Genomic DNA, 10,935 nt, shown 5'->3' with positions numbered 1-10,935 from the left:
GCATGCAACTAGAGAGGAGAATCGTAAGATAGAAATATGAGAGGGGGCTCATGCCACCTCTCACACTAAGCAGATTCAGAAGGATGTAGGTTGCAGTAGGTACTGGGAGATGAAGGAGCTTTCACAGGATAGATTAGCATGGAGAGCTGCATCAAACCAGTCTCAGACTGAAGACCACAACAACAACAATTTCCTTGTCATGTTCCAGAACTCACGCCAGCCTGCGTGAGCTAAAACGCGTGCATTTCGGCCTCCTTTAGTAAAACGGTGTTGGTTCTCTTGCCAACCACAACAAATTTACTCTTCTCCAGCAGAGCCGAAAGCACGTCGTCCTCTCGCTACAGGAGCTAAGACGCTTCTCCTCGATAACAGCTCCAAAAGCTTCCCTCTACAAAATTCAGCACCCCCACACTATTTTCCGAGCTAGCCAATCCCGTGGCTATAGACCAGCACAGTTCGCTCCGTCTATTATTTCCTGGCTTCTTCCAGCTAATTAAAACATTCCGCTCCATACTGCGCCTAGAATGTTCTGGAACAAACTGAAACTCCGTTCAAAATTGAACCCACCAATCGTGTCTCTCTGTTCGCCCTCGCGCGGGAAAAGGTCATTGCACTAGCTTAACCGCGTTTCTTAGAAAGTCCCCAGAAAACGTTAAGACTCGTGGGAAGGCTCCCTTAGGCTTCAGCTCATCTCGACATAGTGGCGTCGGCGTAACGCCCAGCGCCAACGAGACGCCGTCCCTTGAAGCCCTGCCTGTGTTGTCCGCGCAATGGGTGCCTACCTGCTCCGGCGGCGCGTCTTCCCCAGTGGGACGCTTTCGCATGCCGACTCGTAATGGTCGGTTGTAAACTCCCACACCCCTCTGCCCTGCCTTTGAGCCGTGCCACTCGTCCGCGCCAGCCAAACTCCGTGAAAATATCACCTGAACCCCGACTTGATGCAACATGCGAATTTCTTAAAGTTAATATCCGTCTTATGCCTTCTGATACTCCCTATGTTAATTTCAATAGCCTGATTGCCTGATAAATAACATAATAACCGACATCTAACTCGTCTTTGCAACAATTGTTATATTACAGTAAGGTGAAAAATTCTGCTACTTTACACTGTTCCAGACCATCATTTTCGTGAGATATCGGGTTGGGATCCCCTTTTTAGTAATGGTACAGTGCAGACAAAGTCATAACGCCCTCAGACTTCCTGTGCTGCCGTCGTATGCCAAGTGTCAACAATCGGTACAGTCTGTCAGGTACAGGCAGGCCCGTGTATTGTATCTGTGGAGCGCTTGTATAAGAACAGTGGCATACCCCACTCTATGCCGATAGGCAGGTTAATATTTTCCTAAAATTTCTCATTTCAAGCCTTACGTTGTTGACATTAGTCCGTCAGGTAGAAAGAGAGTTAAGGTAGAGCTGAAAACTGAAGCGGCTGCCAACGCTTTTGTAGAAGTCCCTGGTTTCAAAGATCGTTTGATGTCTATATTCCCAAATTCGTGCTCCATAAGTGATGTTGTCATCAGCCTGACAGTCAACGAGGTTGTTGACACAATGCAGAGCATGTATTCTGTCGCAAGTATCAAACGACACACTAAGAAACATCATTCACATGCCAGACAAACGGTGCCGATTACAGTCTATCTAGTGGCATTTCACTCCCAAACTCTGCCCTCACATGCTGCTACTCTGGGGACACGTTTTACAATGGAACCCTATGTCTCTCCAGTCATTCAACGTAGAAACTGCTGGCCTTTTCATCACGATAGAAGTCAATGAAGACATCATACTCGCTGCAGCCAGTGTGGTGAGACACACCCAGCGGATTCACGTACGGTGCCGTTTCTGAGGCGTTTAAATGTCCCTGATCCGCACTCAGTGACACAACGTTCGTGGGCGGCCTTTCTCCATCAAATCTACGTCACGTCGGTGAGCTCTCCGACAGCCCCCAAAATCCGCTGGTACTTTTCGGGTACAGCACCTACGACAGCTATTAACGACACTACTTATGCTTAGTAGCTGTGTCGGAGCTTTGGATCCTCCAATAGGATGTACGATCGGCGACTGCCAATATAGGAGTCCTTCAACATGAACTGAGGACGCGGAAGACAACAGTGGCAGCCGTGTCAATGACATTGTATCAGCTGGGTTCTGTTGTCTGCTTTCGAAAATACCAGTTTTATCGCCAAGACAGAAGACTGCCGAGGATGAGTCGCCCTCTCCCTTAACAATGAACTGTATAGCACGTCAGTAAAGATATCCGAGGAGGCTATCGCCAGCTTTCAAGCAATAGGGGTCAGACTCTCTCCTCCAATTGGTCGCCTAACTGTCGTGCTTCTTTACAGCCAGCTAAAGTCGTGTATTCCCCTTGACAAGTTGTACACACTGGTTCAGCAGATGGAAGCTCTATTTTTATTTTGTAGGGATTTTAATGCTCACAACAGACTGTGGAGCTGTGGCTATAACGATAGGCTGGGTGCCGGGATTCTTGAGATTCCCGACGAGTTTAATCGTATCCTCTTCAGGGATGAATCCCCTACGTCACTTCCGTTTCCTGTACAGAGACCCTCATACGCCGACTTCACTCTGTGTTCCGGATCACTTTCTTCGTTTTCTACATGGTCTACTCTTCCCTATCCTATTGAGTCTGACCACTATATTTCTATTATATCGACTTTCACTGTAGTGCCTGTCACAGACTATGGGCCATCTCATAAATGAAACATTGTGTAGGTAGAGTGCTCTCGGTATGACGCAACTATCGCCATTCCCCACCGTGGCCCCCTACAAAGAAGGTATGTTATGTTTAGAAGTTATACCAATGTAGCGGCATCGCAGTCTACTCCACAGAAGAAACTTATGACTGGCACCAGCTTATGCCCAGTTCCCTGATGGGACATAAAATGTTCGCGTTAGATGATGCATTGGCGACTGGTTTGCAGTCGCCTTAAGCCGCATACCACGTGAGAGAACTACGCTGCCTACAAACTGATGGATGCGTCCAGTAATCGCTTTCTCAAGGCCCGCAAGGAAGGATACTGGAGGAAGTTCTGCGGAAAGTTGTCTGTGCACACTCCTGTTGGGCGTATCTGGTCGACGGTGAACTCGCTCGAACGGAAACCGGTACCTCACATGCGGTTGCAGATCTGAATAGACCAGTTTCGAACCTCCAACCGCCATGCCGGAACCCATCGATCTTGCGACGACAGGTGCCGCTGCCGATCTACGAGGTGGCTTAACCACGACTTTCTCTCTCGGAGAACTCCACAGGGCTCTAACGTTCTCATCAGATACATCTACCAGCTGTGACAAGATCCACCACTCCATGGTTCTGAATTTTTCTGATGATGCACAATGTGGTCTTGCGAACATCTTTAATGACATCCGAACGGATAGGAGAACGTTCCTGACGACTTGAAGAGCAAGATATTGGTGCCCATACCGAATCCTGGGAAAGACCGTGGTCAAGCGACAAATTACCGCCCGATTTCACTGTCGTTCGTCCTGTGTAAGGCATTCGAACGTCTCCTCAAGCTTCGCTCGGAATGGGGATGGAACATGATAAATTGCTGCCGACGATGCAAAATAGCTTCTGTTGCGATGGACACTGAAAACACGTTCTTGACAAACGAGTATTTAAAGGTCTCATTTTTTGACTTTTAGAGGGTGTGTGACAACGCCGTGATACCTGAACCTATTAACAAATTGTAACTGCTGCACACCCCAATGGTGATTTTACGGATTATGTAGAGTTCGCTGTGTTGCCGTGTCGTATATATCCGCTACCAGGACAGGGTGTTGGACGGACCCCGCATAGTATCTCGTGAGCTCACACAGAGCGCGATACTGACAAGGGAACCTCCCCATCGCACCCCCCTCAGATTTAGTTATAAGTTGGCACAGTGGATAGACCTTGAAAAACTGAAAACAGATCAATTGAGAAAACAGGAAGAAGTTGTGTGGAACTGTGAAAAAATAAGCAAAATATACAAACTGAGTAGTTCATGGGAAGATATGCAATGTCAAGGAGACTGAGAACGCAGGAGCGTCGTGGTCTCGTGGTAACGTGAGCAGCTGCGGAACGAAAGGTCCTAGGTTGAAGTCGACCGCCGAGTGAAAATTTTAATTTTTTATTTTCAGTTTATGTGACAAACTCTTATGTTTTCATCACTTTTTTGGGAGTGATTATCGCATCCACAAGAAAACCTAAATCGGGCAAGGTAGAAGAATCTTTTTACCCCTTCGCCAAGTGTACAAGTTAGGTGGGTCGACAAAATATACCTGTCATGTGACGCACATGCCGTCACCAGTGTCGTATAGAATATATCAGATGTGTTTTCCTGTGGAGGAATCGGTTGACCTATGACCTTGCGATCAAATGTTTTCGGTTCCCATTGGAGAGGCACGTCCTTTCGTCTACTAATCGCACGGTTTTGCGATGCGGTCGCAAAACACTTACACTAAACTTATTACAGTGAACAAAGACGTCAATGAACGAACGGACAGATAATAACTATGCAAAAATAAAGAAAATAAAATTTTCACTCGAGGTAAGACTTGAACCAAGGACCTCTTTTTTTTTTTTTTTTTTAAAAAATTCTCATTTTGTTCACTTTTGTTCGTTGCATCTGCTCGGGGCGGACATCGCAAGACATCCGTTTAAGTTCGTTGTTGATCGATTAGCTCAGTTTTTTTATTACAGAGGGCTGCTAACCCTCTGACCGAACACGCTGAGCTACCGTGCCGGCTACCTCTCGTTCAGCAGCTGCTCACGCTACCACGGGACCACGACGCTCCGGAGCTCATTTTGTCCATGATGTTGCCTATGCGACCCGTGGACTACTCAGTTTGTATTTTTTTTTTCACAGTTCCACACAACTTCTTCCTGTTTTCTCAATTGATCTGTGTTCAGTTTATCAAGGCCTATCCACTGTGCCAACTTATAACTAAATCTGAGGGGGGTGCGATGGGGAGGTTCCCCTGTGAGTCCCTTACTACTTGCCCTGTACGTTGCCGACGTAGAGGCTTTGTCCAGCCCCAACGTCAAAGATCTTCAGCATGCGGACGACGTCTGCATATACGACCACTCGTCGTGCTTTTGGGTGACCCGCCTATAGCTTACCGACGCATGTGAAATGTTCGCCGCATGGGAATTCAAAAATCAGGTCACTTCGTCACCTGACAAACCAGTTATTGTGATATTCACTAAGAAACTGAACAATAACTTCTAATCCGAACTTCTGTTTGGCCCGTACACATTTCCTATTCGATCACATGGTGTCTACCTTGACAGCCAAGTCACCTGGTCGCGGTATGTTGGGTACCTCATAGACAGGGTGGAAAACAGTGAATATCTTGCGTATGCTTGCCCGAGTCTGGTTTCGAGCGGAACCAGTTTTGCTCTTGACTTTGAATAAGGTTTTGTATCGTTCTGTCTTAGGTCATGGCAGCATAGTCTACGGCACTGCGCCAAGCAACTGCACTCACGCTGACAACTTAAGCATAATGGTAATACATGGTGAAACAACACTCTGGTGGGCAGATTGCGGGTTTAAATCACCTCTGAGTATGACCTGCGGTCGTCGCACGGTTGCGCTGCCAGAAGTTTACATACGCAGAGGAGTGTTGGTTCATGTCAGACTACGGTGCAGCGAGTAAGTGTGCAGACGTTTTCAGACGTGCTAATGGTGACTGTGTGTTGAAAATGGCTCAAAGAACACATATTGATGACGTTATGAGGAGTAGAGTACTAGGACAACTGGAGGTTGGTCAAAAACTGCAGGTCGTACCACAGGTCCTCCGTGTGCCACAAAGTGTGATCTAAAGATTATGGCACCGATTCCACCAGACAAGAAACGTGTCCAGGCGCTACAGTACGGGACGTCCACAGTGTACAACACCACAAGAAGACCGATATCTCACCATCAGTGCCCGCAGACGGCCACGGAGTACTGCCGGTAGCCTTGCTGCGGACTTTACCACAGCCACTGGAACCGTTGTCTCCAGACACACAGTCTACAGACCTGAACAGACATGGTTTATTCGCCAGGAGACCTGCAAGGTGCATTCCACTGACCCCTGGTCACAGGAGGGCCCGTAAACCCTGGTGTCAACAACACAGTACATGGTCATTGGCACACTGCACCCAGGTTATGTTCACAGACGAGTCCAGGTATAGTCTGAACAGTGATTCTCGCCGGGTTTTCATCTGGAGTGAACCAGGAACCAGGTACCAACCACTTAATGTCCTTGAAAGGGACCTGTATGGAGATTGTGGTTTGATGGTGTGGGATGGGATTATGATTGGTGCACGTACACACCTGCATGTCTTTGACAGAGGAGCTGTAACAGTTCAGGTGTATCGGGACGACATTTTGCACCAGTATGTGCCGCAAAACGCCGTGGAATGGACTACACTAATGTCTGAAGTAGTGCTGGAAGGAATTTACACCATGAATCTTGCAGGGCTGTCTGTCTATAAATCCGTAAGAGTACGAGGGGGTGGAGATCTCTTCTGAACAGCATGTTGCAAGGCATCCCAGATATCCTCAATAATATTCATATCTGGGGAGCTTGGTGGGCAGCGGAAGTTTTTAAACTCAGAAGAGAGTTCCCGGAGCCACTCTGTGGCAATTCTGGACGTGTAAGCTTCCAAGTCCGTCGGAATGCACAATGGACACGAAAGGACAGGATCCTTAAATACGTGTTACTGTCAGAGTGATATCTAGACGCATCAGGGGTCCCATATAACTCCAACTGTACATCCGCCACACCATTACAGAGCCTCCACCAGCTTGTACAGTCCCCTGCTGACATGCATGGTCCATGGATTCAAGAGGGTGTCTCCACGTCCTTACACGTCCATCAGCTCAATACAATCTGAAACGAGACTCGTCCGATCAGGCAACATGTTTGCAGTCATCAACAGTCCAGTGTCGCTGTTGACGGGCCCGGACGAGGCGTAAAGCTTTGTGTCGTGCAGTCATCAAGGGTAGACGAGTGGGCGTTCGACTGCGAAAGCCCGTATCGATGACGTTTCGTTGAATGGGTCACACGCTAACATTTGTTGATGTCCCAGCTTTGAAATCTGCAGCAACTTGCGGAAGGATTACGCTACTGTCACGTTGAACGATTCTGTTCTCACATTGTCTGTGCCGTTCTTCCAGGATCTTGTCACGGCCGCAGAGATGTCGGAGATTTGATGTTTTACCGGATGCCTTACAGTCACGGTACAGTCGTGAAATGATCGTACGGAAAAATCGCCACTTCATCTCTGTGTCCCCACCTCTCATGCGTCGACTGTTGCACCACTTTCAAACTGACTCAAATCTTGATAACCTGCCATTGTAGCAGCAGTAACCCATATAACAACTGCGCCAAATGCTTATTGTCTTACATAGGTGTTGTCGACCGCAGCGCCTTACTGTGCCTGTTTACTTACATATCTCTGTGTTTGAATACGCATGACTATACCAGTTTCTCTGACGTTTCAGCGTAATTTCACTTTTGGAAATTTCTTAATATTGTGGAATAATTTTTGTAATTTGGGTGAAGACTGTAGCACATAACAGGTGAATACCGCTATGTAAAAACGGAATGAGAAAAGGCCTCGAACTAGAGGAAAAAGTGTGTTGGTTGATTGATTTTGGGGAGGGGACCAAACACCAAGGTCATCGTCCCATCGGATTAGGAAAGTATGGGAAGCTATGGCGGCCGTGCCCTTTCCCACGAACCATCCTGGCATTTGTCTGAAACGATTTAGGGAAATCATGGAAAACCTAAGTCAAAGCCGGCCGGGGTGACCGAGCGGTTCTCGGTGCTACAGTCTGAAAGTGCGCGACCGCTACGCAGGTTCGAATCCTGCCTCGGGCATGGGTGTGTGTGTGATGTCCTTAGGTTAGTTAGGTTTAAGTATTTCTAAGTTCTAGGGGACTGATGACCTCAAAAGTCAAGTCCCATAGTGCTCAGAGCCATTTGAACCATTTGAACCTAAGTCAAGATGGTCGGACGCAGTTTTCAACCGTCATCCTCCCGGATGGTAGATCAGTGTGCTAACCACTGCGCCACCTGGCTCGGTGCAAAAGTGCGTGAAAAGTGCCCCTGGCACAACCCTCTACCCTAGATATATACGTATATTTATTACTATAATATGCAACAAACAATCCTGTTGGAGGAACAGCCGCAACTGAGTATTATACCAGAGGTTGGAAATACCGCTTCAGTTATTAAGTTTATAAAGTTCTTTTATTATCACACGACCGGTTTCAGGCTCTTATACGCCCATCTTCAGGTGTCGTAACTTGGTGCTGTGACCCTGAACGCCGCGGTTGAGGTGTATGTGCGCAGTGTGCTAGCTACGAACGCTCGTAGGTAACATACAACTGAAGCGCTATTTCAGCCTCTGATATAATACGCTAGCTGTGTACCGGTCACTGTCTGGGTGAGTACTTACTATTAGTCCGTCTCCTGCTTCCCCCTATTTCTACCCATCCGCTTCTGTCCTCTCTCTCCGTTTACCTTCCCAAACGTTTTTTCTGTTCATCTGTTCATCAATCCCCCTTTCTCTGTCCATTTCCACCCCACCTCTCTCTGTCCGCCTTTCTCTTTCCCATATCTGTGTGCATTTCCTCCTTACCCCTCACTTCTACTACTACTTCCTTCTCCTTCCACGTTATCACTCCCGCTGCAGTAGGAGGTTGCCGGTTCTCACACGCACAGCAGGGTGTACCGAGTTTGGTTGAAACCGATCCCGGGGCTTAGAAGAGATTTTGATGTGCGGCTTCATTCGCATACGTGAATGCCACATGTATTACACATATATTTAATTTATTTCTCACATATTTCTACACATATTCGTCATTGCTAATTTCGTCCAGCAATTTGTTTTCAAGAACCTCGAAGTTTAAAAGTCCATATGTAGTGAACTGTGTGCCGCACAATGATATAACATTGTAGATACATCCAGTGACGTATGTGGACACACTTTAACTCCGTAGTTAGCGATAACGTAGAAATAAATTAAAACGCCATGGATGATAGCAGTTGTCCAAGAATGTCAGTGTTCATGGCATATCTCCTCAACCATGTGTGATGTGGCGATATATTTTTGCAGGTACGTTCAGTGGTATACGTATATACCGCTGAAAAATATATTGCATATATAGTTGCTACTAAAGAAGTAATAAATTAAAAAGTCATGCCTTATGCGGCACTTTTACTGCAAGAACACCGCAGAAGTAGTAAGCGAAAAAAATTTTTTCCTTGCAACATTATATAGTGACTGCGAGCAAGAAAGTTCAAATGGCTCTGAGCACTATGGGACTCAACTGCTGAGGTCATTAGTCCCCTAGAACTTAGAACTAGTTAAACCTAACTAACCTAAGGACATCATAAACATCCATGCCCGAGGCAGGATTCGAACCTGCGACCGTAGCGGTCTTGCGGTTCCAAACTGCAGCGCCTTTAACCGCACGGCCACTTCGGCCGGCAGCAAGAAAGTCTCACAAAAGTTTGAAACTGCCATACAGTGGGGATTGATAGCGTGCTATTTCGTCTCATACCACGGCACCTTTGGGTGATATACGATTAACCATTTCAGTACAGCGGTATGCCTTCACGGCAGGCAATACTTGGCTTACATTTTAGCAAGACCCCCCTTGCCAAACCGCACGTCTCCCAGCAAGATCACGGATCTCTCCCTTGTTGAGAATTTTTGTAGCACAATGAGGCGGACCTTCCTACCAGCTCGGGATTTCCGCCAATTGGACATTCTTTGGCACGATACCGCTCATGAGTAGATCCCAAAAGTCTATCAATCAACGCTTGCATAGGGGCTAAAGGTGGACCAACGCGTTATTGACTTGCTCAGTTTGTGAAGCACTTTCTCTTAAATAAATCGTCAATTTTTTCTGAAATTGTAACTATTTGTTTGTCTGTACATATACGACACGTCTACCAGTTCATATCTAATTTCGATAATTCCTTCGGGGTGCGTCGGTGTGTCGATTTTTCATTTTTTTTTTTTTTAGTGTACATACATACGTTTCTAGGATATGTGTAGATGTGTATATAGATAGATTGGAAATCGTCGCATAACTGAAATGATGTCGTATAGAGATTATGATCAGAATGGCGCCTGTAGTAAGCGACGTTAAACTACGGCATGTTTTATAATGGCAACTGAGGAGTGACATTCTTCTCGTGGCGTGTTTTTTTTCGTCAGAATTTTTATGCTCTTTCTAAAGCATCGATCTGTTTGTGGTGTAAACATTCCTTTACGAGTCATTTTAGCTGAGTGCTTTTCTTCTCCTAGCACTAGGGCTTATGTAAATGTCACCACCGTTCCGCCTTCTGTTTATCTCACGAGCTCATTTCATTACATTTTATTGATTTTCGTTTTAACTGCCTCAGAAAGCTTTAACCGCCGTAATTTTAACGTATTCGCAAAATGTTTGATATTAATTAGAGATTACCCACAAATATGTTACATTACTCAAGTTTTAAACTTTAGATTAAGTATGGACAGGCGATGGTAAGTTAGAAAATTTAAAAAGGGAAATGGATAGGTTAAAGTTAGATATAGTGGGAATTAGTGAAGTTCGGTGGCAGGAGGAACAAGACTTTTGGTCAGGTGATTACAGGGTTATAAATACAAAATCAAATAGGGGTAATGCAGGAGTAGGTTTAATAATGAATAAAAAAATAGGAGTGCGGGTTAGCTACTACAAACAGCATAGTGAACGCTTTATTGTGGCCAAGATAGACACAAAGCCCATGCCTACTACAGTAGTACAAGTTTATATGCCAACTAGCTCTGCAGATGATGAAGAAATTGATGAAATGTATGACGAGATAAAAGAAATTATTCAGGTAGTGAAGGGAGACGAAAATTTAATAGTCATGGGTGACTGGAATTCGTCAGTAGGAAAAGGGAGAGAAGGA

The sequence above is a fragment of the Schistocerca nitens genome, chromosome 6 (assembly GCF_023898315.1).
Source record: "Schistocerca nitens isolate TAMUIC-IGC-003100 chromosome 6, iqSchNite1.1, whole genome shotgun sequence".
Lineage (NCBI taxonomy): Eukaryota > Metazoa > Arthropoda > Insecta > Orthoptera > Acrididae > Schistocerca > Schistocerca nitens.
This window is presented reverse-complemented; position numbering follows the sequence as displayed.